Source organism: Anoplopoma fimbria, chromosome 7 (genome assembly GCF_027596085.1).
Source record: "Anoplopoma fimbria isolate UVic2021 breed Golden Eagle Sablefish chromosome 7, Afim_UVic_2022, whole genome shotgun sequence".
Lineage (NCBI taxonomy): Eukaryota > Metazoa > Chordata > Actinopteri > Perciformes > Anoplopomatidae > Anoplopoma > Anoplopoma fimbria.
In genome coordinates this window covers 16,968,536-16,985,662 of record NC_072455.1, presented here as the reverse complement: position 1 = coordinate 16,985,662, position 17,127 = coordinate 16,968,536, and the positions used below count along the sequence as shown (strand labels likewise).

Genomic DNA, 17,127 nt, shown 5'->3' with positions numbered 1-17,127 from the left:
TGAAGTTTAATATAAAATTAAAACCTATTGAGTCCAAAGCCATGGCCTGTTAAAAGCACTGATATTTGCAGCAGTGATGTTGCAGCCAGCTAATACACTGGCATTAAAATAATTACCTCTTTTCTGACACGCTCATGCTTTCTAGATCAGTGGTTCTCAAATGGGGGTACGTGTACCCCTGGGGGTATGTGAAGGCACTCCAGGGGGTACGTGAGATTTTTAAAAAATATATTTAAAATTAGCATCCATTCAAAAATCCTTTAGAAGTTGTTATTTAATAAATATTCAATAAAATATAAGTGTAAGTTCATAAACTGAATTCAATGCAACAATGCAATCGTCAGTGTTGACAGTTTAATAAATCAGACACTGATGGCAGAGCGCTTAGTATTACATCTTTTTTTCAACCAAAAATGCTTTGCGCTGGTTAGGGGGTACTTGGCTAAAAAAGTATTTCACAGGAGGTACATCACTGAAAATAGGTTGAGAACCACTGTTCTAGATCATGTTTGGATTGTGACCTGCTTGTTTAAATATCTAGAACAAAATTCATGTTTGGACTAAAACAGCAGCAGGAGTCTAAATTAACTTCAGAATGTGGAAAAGTACATTAATGAGATCTCATCACTGGCTACAGGCAAATTTTGGTGCATCTTTCTGCAAACTGCAAAAAGAACCTCCTGTGAGTCACGAGGAGGGCCCAAAGCACAACAGATGTTGCTTGATTTCGAAAATAATAGAGAGGCAGGGCTGAATACCTTGACAGTGCAGTCCTTATGTACTCTTAGCACTGGAGGAGCGCCAGTGAAGAATTAGGTCAGCTGAAGTGCATTGTGCCTCGTGGAACTCCACGTTAAAAACAGCATCGGCGGAGAGAGGAGGGGCAGAGGTGGGGAGGGGGGGTGGCACACAGGTAGAAATTTCTGGAGCAGCACAACCATTTTTTTTTTCTTTACCTTTTACTCTTGTATCATGGAAACGTGAGCAGAAACGTTACACCCCTGAGTCCAGACTGCAGTCTAATTATTTTGAGCAATGAAAAGAGAAGGGAAAGGGGAATGAGAGAGAGAGAAAAAAATGCATGCGAATTGCAATTCTTTCATACAGCCTGCATACGGGGTGTGTAACCACAAGCCTGAAAAAATCCTTACGGCACAATAAAACTGATTGTATCATCACCTTTTTTTCCCCTTACAGGGTGCATTTCTACTACTCTTCACATCACCTCCTAAAAGGAGCATGTACAGTGCTGGAGTACACAGGGATGGAGGGGGGAAAAAAAGAAAAGAAAAGGAAAGTGGAGCTGGGATGAGAGGAAAGAGAAGGCACAGTCAATACCCATTTTTGCCAAGGCATCCTCGTGAAAAAAGAGCAAAGAGACAAAAGGAGCAGATGGATGGAGATGGAGCTAATGGTGGAAGAGAGTGTGACAGGGAGTAACAAAAGCAAGAGGGAGTGAGCCGCTCTGAGTGATAGAAAGATTTGGACAAAGACGGGGCATGAATTAGAGGCAGATATGGAAGGAAGGGAAGGAAGATGGAGGCTAAGTACAAGGAGGAGTGATTGGGGGACAGGAAGTGTGGACTTTAACAAAAGGGTCAGAACATAGGGAGGCTAGCATTCCACCTCGCCCTGCTCCGAGGCTGCTCCATCACTCATCTGAAGATAACCCACCTCCCTGTCCCCGACCCCGGACCCCGATGACCTCACCGTGCTGGTCCTACCATGTCTACACTATCTCAGTGTATTAATGTAAGAGCTACCACCTTCCCCTCCCCCCCGCATATTCCGGTGACGGTCTTAGATCTCCCTGCTTACGATGGGTATCTGGCTCACACGTGCTACGTATTCATTTACAGGAAAATCCTAGATTCTCACACACACACATACATAAACACAGATTCTGCCTCTGCCGACATGACCTCACTGCCCCCTCATGACTATCACGTTTTGGGTAATAAAATTGTGTTGCAAATGCGCTCTCTACCTTGTTAGCAATATTAAGTAGGAAGGAATAATAAGGTGCAGATGTGACGATGACAGACAGTAATCAGTTTTGATGTGTGTAAAATGGTGATTTTGACTGGGCATGATATTCAAATGACTTGGTGGACGTCCATCAACATGAAAGTGTGTGTAAGCAGATTGCAGATTGTGCTGAGCAATAATGTTGGCTTTTCCTCGTGAGTAGGCAATGTCAGTATTTTTGGCAACTAAAGCTATTTTTTTTTTCAGTCAAATGTTATGCCTCCAGCCATTTCCACTTTCTGGATTTCCATCACTTATTTTTTCATACTATCCGATCATCAGTGGTAGAAATCAAGAGCAAGATGGATCGGTCAACCCCTGCCCTGGCTACCCTGTCCCCGCGGCCGACTCCAAGTCCCTCTCAGAATCCCTTGTTGTGTGCTTTGTGGTGCTCTGTGTCCACCGGGACTGTCATCACCGCCACAATAAACAGGATTAATCAGTGCTGGCATTGGGCACTTTAGTCCAGATGACGCGCGTAATTAAGGAGTAATTGGCATGTCATCTGTACATGAAAAAATATGACATGCGCGAGCCAGATGTATCCGTCCCGACGCCCAGCAACAAGCAGCGCTTTAACAACTGTGTCCTCAAAGGCTTTTTTTTTTTTTTTTTTTCAGCAAGATAACTTCTTTTGCGCGGCTGACGCTCTCGCTTCCTTAACGTCTTTATTCACCCTACAAACTCCCTTGGATTGTAAGTCACTCGCTTATTCGTTTATTTTCATGCTAACACACTTAAACACTAATTTGCTATATTATTCATTTATTTACATGCTAACCCACTTACTGCCGCTTGCATTCAGCAACTTATTCATTTATCTACATCCAGGATGACACAGTTACGTTCTCGAGTATTCATTTATGCACGTAGGAAGTCACTTGCATTCTCGCTTGCTTAATTAAGAGGCCCCTCTCTTTTCACTTCGCACAAAAGGATGGGTTTATGCAGCTCAATATATACTGTGGCTGCACACAATGGGAGATGGCCAAGATGCCCTTTCATGTTTAGGGTCATGCCGGCTGCAACAATAGGTCTGAACTGCCCTTATCTCTCCTTGTAAACGTGAAGCTCCGGGATAAGTCAGAGCGCAATTTCATGGCTCATGTGGGAGATGTTGGGATGAACATAACTGAGGGGAGAGTTTTCTTATTTGCCCTTGCTCGTTCTGTTTCCTCGGTTGTTAGGAAAGTCAGTAATAAAAAAAAAAAAAAGTACCACCAGGCTTTAGGACGGTGCTTTATCTCAGCTCTCATGAAACGTATAGGCATACCTATTTATTATTACTTCATAGTTACTTAGAGTATCCGCAGCCATTTGTCAGTGTAAATGCAATTTAGAATTACATTACCTTCAGAGGCAGCATTAGGGATGCCAAACTTGCACCGCCTTCTCTTCATAAATTCAATTGACTCAGGAATATTAAAGGCGTGCCAAAGAAAATTATTATAATGGATCATACTTCTTATTTCTGGGAGAATTTTAAAACATACCAAACAAACTAAAGAAAAGCCCAACGTCACTGAAACAGGGTTCGGGCTGCAGTTGGGCATGGAGCTGGTTCCAGTAAGGGGGAGCTTGGCAGGGAGTGAGGTCAGCGACGCACTTGGCTGGTAACCTCAGATAGCTGCTGGCTAATTTGCAGTATGCCCCCAATCGCAACAGAAAGCCCCGAGTCACGCTGAGGGGAGAGAGGGTGGCCATAACGGCAAAGCAAATGGCTCATGGAGATATCCCAGTTGTTTTTCATCACATCAATTTCACGCCTGTGCTGCCAGTTTTTCAGAAATGTGACAAGATGGAGACGGGCAGGAAAGAGGAGAAAAAGTAGGAAAAAATAGTGAGGTAGTGAAGAGGAAGAAAGCAACGAGATGGGAGATACATAAAGTACGCAATGCTAATCTCAAGGCTACGTTCCTGGTTGCGAGTGATTGGTGTCATAGCTGTCTCCTGAACAAACAAATGAGAATATCTCCAAAGCTAATATCTACACTGACAATGCTGTTCACCCACTTCTCAACTTACTGATGCAACACACAAGTTCTTCCGGCAATTCAGTTGACTCTTTCTGGCATGTTTGCAGGGCGTCAAAAGGAAGTCATTTGTTTTTAGTGCAATAAGGCTTTGGAATGAGCAAATGTCAAACTCACTGATCCTTTTATTGCAGCGTTCCACAAGCATGTGCTGCTGTGAATCGGTCAAGTGATACAACTACAGCTGCTTTTAACACTGCTGTTAACTTCAGGTACTGTGTATGTGTCATGGCTCAAAGGAAAAGTACCTGTCCACAACAAAACCTTCCACTAAAATCTAAAAAGGTGCTGCAGTCACCAGGTTTTATCAATGGGGCAAACATGTCTGTTTATACAGGCTGAGATAGCAGTTATTTAACCTGCCAATTGCTTTATGGTGTCTTGACCAAACACAGTTTATGGCAGTTTGTATAATTCCAGTCTTTCATCTGTTATCATTTGAGATGAGTAGCGTGCTATGCGGCATAATGACTCAACAGTAAGGCATCAACTGATCTGGCAGCAGCTTTGCTCCAAAGTACAGAAATTACTTAATTCTGTGAAACTATAAGATATGTTTGGTTTACATGTACGGATTCATACACTGCTGAGAAACAGCAGGAAGTCCAAGCCTGAGAATAACTCCAAAGATGGAGCGTTGGCTCGAGAAGGGAATAGTCAACACGACTCCAACTCATTGGACAATCTTCCATCCGATATAATTAATGACAGTGCATTTTTAATTACCCGTGTGGCGGTAGGCGCTACATCTTTTGTTTATTGAGCCCCACTGATACCCATATTAACCAAGTTAGGTTAATGATAGAGGTATTTTACTTAATAGCATTTTTATTACTCCCGCTAAGAATGAAGCAATTAATTAACAATGGGCGAATTAAGTTCCTCTCCTGTAATGGCCTACCAACACAAGACATCATTACCAATAGTCAAAATAATTCATAAAGTGAGGAGTCAAGTGACAGGACGGCGGTGGGAACAATGAATATTCCCCAGCATACGTTTGATTTTTCATTTTAGAATGGAATAAATTATGAATACGGTCTGTCAGCGCTGGTGGTACTGCATGCAGAGTGAGCCGCAGGATCAAAGATGCAGTACCTTAAGTCCCAGATTTGACATAGGTGTCTGGCTCAACAAAAAAAAAAGGGGGAAAGTTTTGGTGCACAATATGAGCAGGTGAGTGTTATTTGAAAAGATAAAGTGGTGAATTAAAGATGCACAGATAAATGAGAGAGCAACCAAAAGAGGAGGAGAGATTGGGAAGTGAGAGAGAGGACTGAATGTTCAAGAAATGACATCGAATAATGGACCTCAAAGACATATATAAAAGCGCATAATCTTTTAAGCTTGCATTGGAAGGTAATCTTCCATTAAAGAATACTAGCTATTTCTTTGTGGAGGAGAAATGCAAAGACAGCAGAACTGATGGGGACTATTGGTGTGACTTTGAATAGAGGAGTGACTGAAATGGTGCAATTTCTTAGGCTCCGGACGCCGTTGGTAAATTCTTTCATTCCAAAAAGAACTCCTAAAACAGTGGCTGCGAAGAAATATAATCCCCCACCCCCCCCCCAACACACACTCACACACACACACACACACACACACACACACACACACACACACACACACACACACACACACACACACACACACACACACACACACACACACACACACACACACACACACACACACACACACACACACACACACACCCTGAGCCCAAGTACACATGCAACAAAGAGGGAGAGATTAAAGCATTAATTCAGTGAGAGGGAATAGGATCCTGGCATAAATTTAGAGTGAATGTTTGGGGTTATCTTCTCTGCTGACTGCTGTTTCTCTCTGTACTCCATTGCACTCCACATGCAAATGTAAATCAGGGTCACACCCTGTATCCTGTAACATATCAGGCTGTAAACTCTTGTTTTTCTTTGATAAGCTCTGAATGTGTGTCTGTATGTGTGTGTGTGTGTGTGTGTGTTTGCAGCAACAACAGGTGCACTCTTGTGTGTGAACGTGGAAAAGTACCAAGCTGTCCATGTGCATAGTGCTCCGTCTGTATGTGTGTATATGTGTTTAAGGTGGGTGTGTCTGTGAATGTGAGTATTTACATCTCAGACAATGCATTTCAAGCTGCACCGTTGCCTTTAATTTCTTTTATAAAAAATGAACAGAGAGCCTTGTTTGTTTGCTTGTCATCGATAGGTGGGATGTACTTAAGTAGGCCCACCAGCTTTCTCCTTGCTTCACACTGGACACCAGCTGGTGGGCACTGGGGCGCCACAACGCATCGTGCCAGTGTCACAAACGAACGGGAAAAGTGTGCCTCATCACGTAGAAAAGTAAAGTCTGGCAGCCTCCAGTCCTCATTAAAAATGCACCAACGCTGAATGCTCCCATTAATCTAAGCATGCTGTATTTAGCGAGGGTAGCCTTGTGTACAGTCTATACAACAGAGCAATTAAAGCAGGTACATTTGGCTTCATCAAGGCCCAGCCGACCGCAATGGGCCAGGAATGTGAACAATTCCTCCAGCAGCCCAAAGCCCTGTGAGAGCCGGGATGTAGTCCATAGCACTAAGATAGATATGGAATTGGAAGATGACATGATTTAATCTTGCTCCTGCCTGATAATGGAAAGAGAATCTGTTAATGTTCTATCTGCAGTATTGCAGATAGTTATCTTTGAGGTATCAATTCTTATTCCGAGACATCAGTCATCCTAATATAGACTAGAAAATGAGGTATAGGGATATCATGGTACGTAATACTAATGTGTGGCGGCTATTGCCACCGTGATAATATACATTGAGAGATAACGCAACATGCATGACCTCAGCAAAATAAAATGGTGCTTTTTTGTGTTGTGTCATGTGGTAACATGCTTGTTGGAGCAGTACAAAGTAGAAGCCATTCAATAAAGTCTGTCCTGACATCATTAAGGCTGCTGTAGGAACTTCTAATAGCAAGAGGTTCAAGGGGAAGTGCCAAGATGCAAGCCATGGAAGCATGCTTTCAACTGCAACCCGAGTAGGTTACAACGTGGAGAGATTACATGTGCAGACCCTTTAAGACTTTGATGATTGCTCAAAGGGACAGACGGAATAGCTTGCATCGTCCCATCCCATAGCAACACCTTTTTTCCTTCTCGGGTTTAAAGCTGGCACAGATATATGAATGCTCCTGGATTTGTGCCACAATTTACAGAACTCGTCAACAAAAGACACACAACATTTTGGGTTTCAATGTGTCTATTGGATCATCGACAAAACACTAGGGTCTGTTACTCTGACTCTTAAACTTTATTGGCATGGCATCAATGGTGAATGATGTAGTTTTTTGGTCCACACAAGAATGTGTTGGGCATACATGACCAACATGGCGGTCACAGTGGGTAGGGATTGAAATTGCCAGAGCATTGTTGTAGCATGTAACACTGTTCATATCAGTATTACTTTTAAGCAGTTATTTTTTCATGTCCATGCCAGCCTACAAGGGATAAGAGCATTAGCCACATAAATGGATAATGAGGCCACGCTCATAATGAAAGGATGCATCGTCCACAAAGTAGCATTACAATCCAAGGATGAGAAGGAACAGATGCATCAGGGGAGACGGATCACGCAAACAAAGTGAAATCACTCCAGAGACTCCGGTCCATTTTGGAGTGCCTCCCATACAAACAGGTGAGAGTTACTGTGTCACTATGCCGTCTTCACGAGTCGTTCGGCGAGTAAGGCGGGCCAGGCTATGTAGAGCTGTGAACATTTCCATACACTAATAATAATTACCCTCAATTTACCCTCTGCCCCACAAGCAGCCGGAGTAAACAGGCCAAGGATATACCCAACACCATGCTAAAATGTGATTTCTCATCAAGGGGTGGCCACATGGTATGGGAGATAAATCATTTTCTATTCAGTATATGAGAACTACTGTGCTGCCAAGTGTAAGCTAAGAAGTCCACTCAGTCCACTGTTGTTTACAAGGTTCCTTTTTTTATGGATTTTATTTATAGTGGATCATGACCTTGAATAAGATTAGCAAGTCAATAACATAAATTCACTAAGTTGCGTTCACTGATAAGAACACAATGCAGGATTGTTTCATACGCAATACTTCCTGTGGAGAATGAAACCGGGAAATGATTATGTTTAACAGTGAAACTAAATACTGTATAATGACGAATAGCAGTGTGATTTGATGGCTGCCCCTCCTGCTGACACACACTTATTTAAATATGATTAGTTAGTTCCCTTTCTTACTGAAATAGAAATGTATGTCATTCAATCTGGGAGTATTGAGCATTATAGTACTGTGGGATAAGTGAAGCGGCCACCTATCACCAATGTTATGGATAGATTATAGGAGGTTGAGGTTCATAGAGCCCCTGACATTTCAACTACTTTCATGGCTGAGATGTAAACTGACACGTTATCTGCTTTCAGCATTTAAACTACAATCAAACTGACAAGTCCATACAGAGCGTAAACTAAAAACTAAACTTACAAATGCTTTCAGCAATTGCACTACAACAGTCATTTCAGAGCCTTTAACTCGAACTGACACTTCAACTCCTTTCAGTAGCCCCTTTCAAACAGACATTCCGCAATAGTGACGCAAAGAAGATCGGCCGTTACGCCGTTTCACACTGTACCAAAACAATGACGGGCATAATGCCAGGAGGCAAAGAGGTGTGACGTGTTACACAACAGTGTTGGCGTCAAGTCAACTTGGTGTTGATGTCCTCTGTTTAAAAGGGTAAGTTGCTCACGGACCTCGTTGTCTCCCCAATTTGCTGCCGGTCTCGGTTGCTGTAGGTAAGCTTCTAACTGCTACAAGCGTTTTATAAATAAACATAACCAAAAACGTTACATACGTTTCCCCGTGCAGGCTATACTATTCACACGGACATCAGCTCAGCTCTGTTGCTGCCTCCTCTGCCGGATAAGTGGCGAAACAACTCTGGCCCCCCAATTACCCCCCCATACCTTTCATACAGAAAAGTGAGGGGCGGTATAACGACGCAATAGTCCCCTCTTGAAAAGGCTGTGTGAAAGGGGCTAGTGCTTCAACTTCAACTGCTAGCCTAATTGAACAATCTCAGAAAAACAACAGCATAGACACACTTTGACACTTTGTGTTTTGTATCTATGAAAGACACTTTTCAACCGTGACAACTACTGACATTTTGGTTTCTAGTGATAAACTAAATGAGACATACAAGATTTGATAGTTTAAGTCTTGTTTTGAGTGGAATCAAATGCATCCACACCAGACCAAAGATGCAGTAGGGCCCGGATAACTAACACTTACTGTATTATAAGCCACGTTTGGTTACATTGAGGACAAACATTAAATGTTCCTGCATGTCGGCCAGCTGTGACATCACCCAGCCTGGGTCCAACATCGTGCAGAAATGAGAAATTATCGTCCACAGTTCTGCTATGTTACAGGTTCTGGGTTTGGGAATTGAGGTCTGGAAGCATTTGTAAAGGAATGAAAAAGATAATACATTTGTCTATGTGTTTTTTCACTCTTATGTTCTCCAACACTACATCTCCTTAGGGACTGCCAAGCTCAAACCACAACTGTTCCTCAACCATTTTCACATTCTGTTGGCCCAGACTGGGGCAAGGCAATTTGGCACTCGGACCATCTATACAGTGCCTTGTCTGGGAATGGATTTAGTGATTCTGATCTTTTTTTGTGCCTATGCTCTTTGTCTCCATTGTCAAGACTCAGGGAAAAGAGAGAGAGAGAGAGGGGGAAAAAAACAAGTTTGACCGAAGCCCAGTCAATTATCTCCCAGGTGTTTGACTGAAGTGATTGTAAGCGATCGCGGCAGTTCCCACGAGCCCTGGACTGAGACGGGCTGGAATTAGCCAGGAACAAAACCCAATTCAGCAGAAGTGAAGAAACAGCAGTTTTGAATAAAGCCAGGCAGAGAATGCAAAAGAAAAGACTCCCTGCAGAAGATAAAGTCGAATCTTGGCTCCTTTTTTCCATCTTCCTCCATTCCCCTATTACGCACAGCCTATCATATGGCCTAGTCTTTTAAACAAACTGTGGGGCTGGAATTGTGTCTGTGGTGCTTCCAATACCTTATTGTGTGGAGGTTAATTACTGGCAAGGCATGAGAAAATTACATCCTCAAAATAAAGTATTATGATTGGCCCTTCCGCTGGCTATTTTAAGCAATGTGTGGTCTTCATACAAGATAGCTGGGAAGCCAGATTTTTTAGACTTGTTCGATATCAAGTAACCTCGTTTCAAGTCCTCTATTAAAGCGACTATTCTGACTTGCAAATTACCTTTCTTTCCCAGGCCCCAAACACCATCTCCTCACGAAGATTAAGTTATAGCCTGTACTTGAGTGCACACAGTGTTGTAATAACACAGGACACTATTCTATTGATAGCAGTAAATTTCCTTGTGTCTTTTCACATATCTCCCTGGGAGAATTCAGTCATGCTGAAGGGAAGCATTTCTGCACGAGGAGGATATTGTGTAGATTGACATTTAGAAATGGAGGGGGAGGAAAGTGATGGATTTCTCAAGCGCAACCTGCGGTGGTGTAAGCTAACGTACGTAGGTCCGGCCTGAGCTAGCTGCTGCAAGACACCAGACCCATTCCTCAAGTCATTAACTAAAGAATGGTTAACTGAGTAAGGACTCTGACTCAGCCTCAGTGGAGAGAATAAGCAGGAGCCTGCTTAGGTTTGCATGAATCTCATGATGGGAGGCCCCAGTTCCTGGGCAATGATTCTGCATTTTCCTCCCTGCTGGAATCTTATTTACTCTCGCCTTCCACATGAGATGGCCACGTCAAGCATGGTTTGCGTCCGCTGTACCCTTCGCTCGGCTGCTCGTGCCGCACGCCAGCTCAGACACATCAGGGCTAATAAATATGAAGCCTGAGGGAACTGGCCTAGGCTGGCGCGGCAAGGCTGAAGGTATATGCTGAATGGGCAACCCGGAGTCAAAGAGCACATCACGTGCAAGTTAGCTCTGCTTTGGACTGTGATGAGCATGTAATCGTAAACTGGGATACGAATCCGGCGGCTATGAATGCTTGTTCAACATCACCCCAACAACCCCCCATACCCGAACCAGCATATACTGGCACACACATACCCCCAAAGCACATGCACCCATAACCAGAAAATGTCATCTAGATGTTCTTTTTGAATAATGGGTGGGCAAGCCTCATGTGGGTAGCATTATAGGCTAGCATTTATTTCTGTCTTGAAAGAAAACATTTTCTTCAATTCATAATTATCCGTCTGAATCTTCTCAGTTCACTGATCAAACATGGCTGCATGCTTTTGTGTTTGGGTTCAATCATATTCTCGAGCCCACACGCACAAACATGCAGCCAGCCTCTAGTGTATGTCTCTGCATGGGTTTACTAATTTAAAGCAACATAGAAAGTACCCCAAAACCACAGCTGAGCTGAGCTGTGGAGAACCCTCTAAAGCAGAGGGAATGAGGTTGATGAAAGGTCCATATGTCCCAGCCAAACGCCTTCACGGGCTAAATGTGGTTTCTGAAGCTCCTGTGAAACATTAATGCCTGGGCTCGGCGACACCTCAGCTTGTTGATGGAGTGCGACATCCTGCAAGGAATGAACCTTCTTTTTTCTAATGACCCTCTCATATGCAAACTAGTGCCTGTCATCAAGTTCTTTTGTAGTGTCACCTCCTGCCCTCAGTGTTGTCAGCTTCACACTAGATCACACAACAATTACACATAAGCGTTGAATGGCGGCTGTGGCACATGAGGTAGAGCGCTTGTCCCGTAACCACGCGGTTGGTGGTTCAAACCCCTCTACCGGCAACATGCCGAGGTCTCCTTGAGCAAGACACCTAACCCCAAGTTGCTCCCCGGGCGCTTCATTGCAGCCCACTGCTCCTCTGGGATGGGTTAAATGCAGAGAAATAATTTCCCCATTGTGGGACTAATAAAGGCTTAATTATTATTATTATTATTATTATTATTATAATGTATTTGTTTTGGAGAGTATAACACCCACCGTATGTTGGGATATACCTATACATCTACATTCGGAGATACTCAGAGGTAATCATTAACTTTATGTTTATATTGTTCATGATAATCCATGCTTTCATAACACCTCTAGTAATGAGCAGCCATTGCCACTGTGTTGGCAGTTCTTTGACATCAATGAGCTGACAGCAACTCCCACATCCCAAACAAACAAGCAGGAGACGATCTACAGAGACTTATGAATGGCCTATGACAGAACAAGAGACTTTCATTTGATGCCAGTGAATGACCATGTTGACCCACAGTATATACCTACACTTTTTTAAGTAGACCAAACATGACTGTAACTGTGCAGTTACAGTGTTTCTGCAAATTCAATGCAACTGCAGCAAATATATAACTGATATTGTAAGACTGCTTCTGGTTAATACTTATTATAATGCATACTAAGCTATCTTTCAACAAAGAGCAATAAATGTGCTGTTATGATCTGTGACACATAAAAAATTGGTTCTCTAACTGTTTGCCAATTTAAACCCCAGTGAAGTCATGGACTTAAAATAAAAATAAAGACTAAATGTAAACTAGGATGAACAAACCAGTGTCCTAAATATGCAGAACCATATCTATATTGTTAATTGCCTGTATAAGTGTTGTGTACAGATTGATTTTGTACTGGATGAAAAAACGCTATCTTGAGGGTGCCCAGGCTCAGGGCTCTGACAGAAAGCAGAATTGCCTGGCAAAAACAATGAACCTTTTGCTGTAAAATAATGCAATGTCAAGGTAATGCATGTCCAACTATTTACAAGGAGATAACTTAGACCTAACACCTACACAGTTTTGCTCCCTTGTTTACTTCACATAAATTAAGACTGAGGATAAATGATCGACACTGTGTGTGACACAATAACCCTAGAATCCTAACTATAAATCCTGTCTAAAATACCTTTTTTCGTTTTTTTTACAATGATGATGTCGACTGTAAAAAGGTATAAAGTAATGTAAAATGCTGTGATGTGTTTTTGCGTCTTATATATCACAGATCTGTTACTACAACTGGACTTCCCAGATCACATTTCCCACCAGTACCTGTGAAAACACACCTCCTACAACACAACCCCTTACTTTTTATTCAAACACCAAATTTTTGGTCTTAATGTCTGCAAATAATATATCCTCCTTGCTTCCTTAGCAGTGGTTTTGGGGTCTCAATTGGGGAAGCACAATAAGCATTATCAATTGAGAAAAAAGTTTGTATTAAGTTTGAAATTAGCAGTGTGAATCGGGTGGTGCTTGAAGTCAGCAGAGACGGATCAAATTCAGTAACAACAACCTGTGGGTGAAAATGAAATTCTTACAGTGATTGTTTTTTTTGCTAGCCATTGTGTCTATCCACCTCTATCATGGCAAACACCTTCGCACAGGTGCCACTAAAAACAGACAATATTGACGTCTAGTCTACTGCAACAAATGGACAAATGAATTTGGAATTGCTGCAGTCGCGCTGGGACTTGTCTCTGAAAATGTAGCCCAGTTACAAGGCGCGAGTGTGTACCAGAGTCAAAAAGAGATAAAAACAGAGCCATTAAACAGAAACTGTCTGTACTTTAATACACAGTGGAAGAAACAGAAGCCGGGGCGTGTCAGCATGCAAGACAGATTGACAAAGCCATCACTGGCTGAAGCTCAGGGCTTTCATAGCCATACCCAAAACCTGTTTGTAACATCTTATTTCCAGCATGTGCCCAGGGGCCACTTCTGTGTGTCTCAGAAAGCTGTGCTTTGCAGCCACGCTAGCGTGAACCCCCTGATGGCTGGCAGAGCCCTCTGATCTGGCTGCTCACACTCTGGTCCACACTCTGGGGATCAGGGATAAAGGACCCTTTTCTATTCTCAACCCTGCTTTTCCCCCTCCTGTCCTTCCTTCCCAGCATCACTCCAACCACGTCTGTTTTAACAACTGCCTGCCTCCATCACTCGCCTGTTTTTTAACTCTCTCGTTTACTGCTCATCCTCTAACACTTCCTCCCCCTTTTCCTTCTCTTCTTCCTTCTTGTTTCCTCTCTGCCACTAGCCATTGAGCGCAGCCAAGGCTTTTGTGTGCAGAGTGGCTCTTTATTGAGTGTCACGCTGGCCGATAATCGCTGTTTAGCGGTTATCGCCCCTCCACACCAGGCCCATTAATTAGGCTTAATAGTCGAAGAAGCAACTTTTAAGGACGCACTCGTACAGCAATAAGGCCACGGGTATGAGATGCCACTTGTTCGCGCGTGACTTCTGAGGGTGTTTTCATTAATGTTTGTGTGCAGGCTCTGTTATTATTTGCCTGTTGAGCTAATCAGGGGGAGCCAATTGTAAGTGACATGTCCGTGGTTTATCAAGCCGATGATGTGGCGGGTGAACAATGGTGGCAGAAACAATGAGCGGGGGAGCGGTGTCAACCGAGATTACAGGCGTCTCAGGGAGCGGCGAAGGGCCTTCGAGGATGTCAGATCACCATATTGTAGGGCTAATGAGATAGCGACACACTGTACACAAAGGTGTTGTAAAACCCTTTCTCTGTGATGGCTCAGCCCGCTCGCTGTGACATTTCAGCAGGGGTCATATTGAGGTGACACACAAAGACAAGGTCCTCGGAGTTAACCTGCCTCCTGAAGAATATAAGCCAAGATTCTCTTTGAAGCAAATGCTACGGATGGATTTCTGAATGTTACTCAGATAGGAAAATAGCATTGTCAAGTTCAGCTACAATACATGTCTTTTTTGTAGCTATTTCAAGTCTGTATAATCTGGGCGTAAACATGTCAGTTTCTCACATGCACAAGTACATGCACAAGTAATGTGTTCTTTTAAATACCCATTCCCATTAAAAGCCACAGGCTCATTTTTTATGGGAAGCCGCAGTGAAATAAACTCCAAATATTTGTGCATGGCATCAAAAGGGGCTTACATCGCAGACAGCACGTCCTCAAACAAATATTGGCGAAAATGTTCGGGAGGGATTTTGTTAATTGATGCTGTCCTCTTCCCCTTTTAATCACATAAGCCCTGGATGAATCTTAGTTTAATTCGCTGATAGAATGCCTCTTTTTCCAGCCTTCCTCCGCCTCGTGCTGAAAGCTGAAGGGATCAGGTCTAATCCAAACTTCCCCCTCCCCGGTCTCTCCCCAACGTCCCATGGCTGGTCAAGTCTGGGCTGCTAGGGAGAACAGGGGGGGGGGGGACGACGACAGGGAAACTGGCAGGCAGAGGTGGGGGACTGTTTGTCGGACCTGGTTATTCCGCTCCATGGATCCCATCAGGCGAGTCGTGACATGTTTCGTCCGAGGCCGCGTCCCACCTGAGCGCCGTGCAGTGGGGGTTGGACTCTGCGAAGGGGAAGTCTGTGTATAACTGTCTCATCTGGTCACATTCAGTTTGCATCCCTGGAGTAGCTTGTTTTATGAAGTCTAAATGTGCCAAATCCTTCTTTTTTTAAGTGGTCAGCCTACCTCTGCAATATTTTATCAAATATTCTTTTTGTTTGCTTCGACTGTTAAATTAAAATGGTTCAAACCAAGATAAGCTTATCACCCCAAAGGCTTACAGCTGCAGCTCAATTTCCCGTTTTCCTCCCATTTCCATATTTTCTCATCTTCATTCCACATTTTTTTTTTGTTCTCGACTCTCCGTTTAATAAACTGAGTACCCCATCCATTTATACAAAATTCTCTTTATAGCCTAGAATACGAATATGTCAACTTAAGCAGAACCTTTATGCCAGCCAATATCTCTCAATTCGACCATTGCTGAGAATCCTCCAAGCTCCAGTGACGCTGTGTCTGTGGTTCAAGTGCGGAAGCTGCATGAGTTAGCCGTTCCATGATTAGCTCGGAGAGCAGGGGGGGTGGAAATGTCCATCCCAGCGACCCCACCTCCCCAAGCATGTGAGGCGTGGGTGCACTTTGAACACCCCAGACCCTGCGGACAGGAGACTCAAGAGACTCAAAAAAAGAAAAACCTCCCCACTGAAAAGCTCATCTGTTCGGCATCTCAACTTGTTGAGTGCCAGTAGATGAGTTTTGTTTGTGTGTATGTAAGATAGTCACTAGGAGAGGAAGTGACGGGGTGAAGCAGCATCCCATTAAAGAGAGAAAGGGAGTAAAGATAAGTCCACGGTGTGACGAGTCATGCATGAATCACGCTGATTCGCATTGTTTTACATCAGCTCTGTCAAACATGTAGCACAGGCGTACCAGCAGCCGTGTTTGACAGTATATCTATCTTTGTCAGACATTTGCGTGCACACGTTGTGCCCATGTGTTAGCACGTGTGCTCTTATGTATGTCTTTCTTTGTATTTATATTCACTTGTCTCACTGTGAGTACAACTGATTACAGCCGGTGCTAAACCTTTACCCTGCCTTAGTGACCAACACAAGGCCAGTTGTCCCTGATGTGCCACATTGTGTGACCCCTCTAGTTTGACCTCCCTGCTCTGAGTACAGCTGTCAGCCTCGTAAACTATATTGCACAGCAGTGTTGTTCTTGCTGAGGACTGAACCTTTTGGGTTACTTATTTTTTTTTATTTCTGAATGCATTGTGTGATGAACACCAATGATTAGTAAGTAAAACAAATAGTGGCTTATAAAGTATCCCCATAAAAAAAGGACATTTTCTAAATAACAGCACAAGGCTTATAATTATTCTGGTAAGTGCTAAAAATGTTTTTATTTCCTTGTAGATTTATTTTTGAAATCAAGGTAGTCTCATTTGTACCTCATATTGTTTAACCTTTAAGTGTAAGATCCTAAGAATAGATGATCTGAATGTACAGCAGCGTCCAAGAGTCATTTCCCCATTGGACTGCTCAAATAAAAAAATTATTTAAAAAAAGAACTCAAAAGCCACCGAGGACTACATCCACACTAAGCCAGTTAAATATAATAACCCATCTTTTTTTTTTCTCCATTTCTGCACTTGTTCAGACTACAGGTTCCTATTTAATAATGTCTATTTTGTAAGATTACTTTTCGTTCTAAAATATTGATTGGATCGAAAACTCAACT

General features: G+C 43.1%; 1 protein-coding gene across 1 annotated transcript in view; it reads right to left on the bottom strand.

Annotated features, from left to right (window-relative positions):
• The window catches only part of ppargc1a (peroxisome proliferator-activated receptor gamma, coactivator 1 alpha), a 247,251-nt gene that overhangs the window by 40,953 nt on the left and 189,171 nt on the right, over positions 1-17,127 (bottom strand). The gene's annotated exons all lie outside the window — the stretch shown is intronic.